We start from the raw sequence: 774 nt of genomic DNA, 5'->3' as shown, positions 1-774 counted from the left end.
TCACGGGCAGCGGCTGCGCATTCCTGGGCCCCACATCCATTCATCCCTGTCCCAGGCTCCCCGCCCTCGTCGCTCAGGAGCCGCTCTGTCCCGCACAGCCTCCCTGTTACCTTAGGGCTCACCCCCTTCCTGTGAGGCCCCGGGTCGTGCTGCCTGGTCCCTCCAGAGCTCCATCCCTGCTCAGGGGGCCTTGGCCTCTTTGCGTCACCTGGGTAGGGGTGGGCTTTGAGGACGTGCCAGACCCACCCTCAGAGGCTGACGTGACCATCCTGGGCGGCCCCTCCCCTAGCGTCATGGCATCCGGCTCTCCCCCCAGTGCTCAGGCTCACGGGGACCCCCGACCCCCTGGCCCCGCCCTCCACCCGCCCACCAGCCCGGTGCCACAGTTGGTGCAGTGACCACTGCCCTTGGCCGGCCGGTCCCCCTGGGAGTCTCGCCAGCTCTGGGCCCTGGGGCGGCACCTGCTGTAGCCAATCCAACGTCGAGTAGTTTTCTAAACACTAGAATTTGGGGCGGGGGCGCCTTCAAACACAGTGGCCAACGAAGGCCCTGAGGTGACTGTGGTGCAGAGAAGGAACAGAGCGGGGGACCATGGGACGTTCTGGGCAGGGCCTGGCTGGGCCTGACCAGGGAATGGCAGGAGGACGGAGGAAGCCGAGCACAGGCTGGGGACAGGGGCAGCCCGCTGGAGCTTGGGGTGGGCCTGTGATGGGGGGGTCTGGGTTTTGTCCTCAGAGCGACTGGAAGCCCCTGCCTGGGTTCTGAGCAGGGGCT

Source organism: Camelus dromedarius, chromosome 18 (assembly GCF_036321535.1).
Source record: "Camelus dromedarius isolate mCamDro1 chromosome 18, mCamDro1.pat, whole genome shotgun sequence".
In the NCBI taxonomy this organism is placed as follows: Eukaryota; Metazoa; Chordata; class Mammalia; order Artiodactyla; family Camelidae; genus Camelus; species Camelus dromedarius.
The sequence above is the reverse complement of the archived record's forward strand: the minus strand, read 5'-3'. Positions refer to the sequence as shown.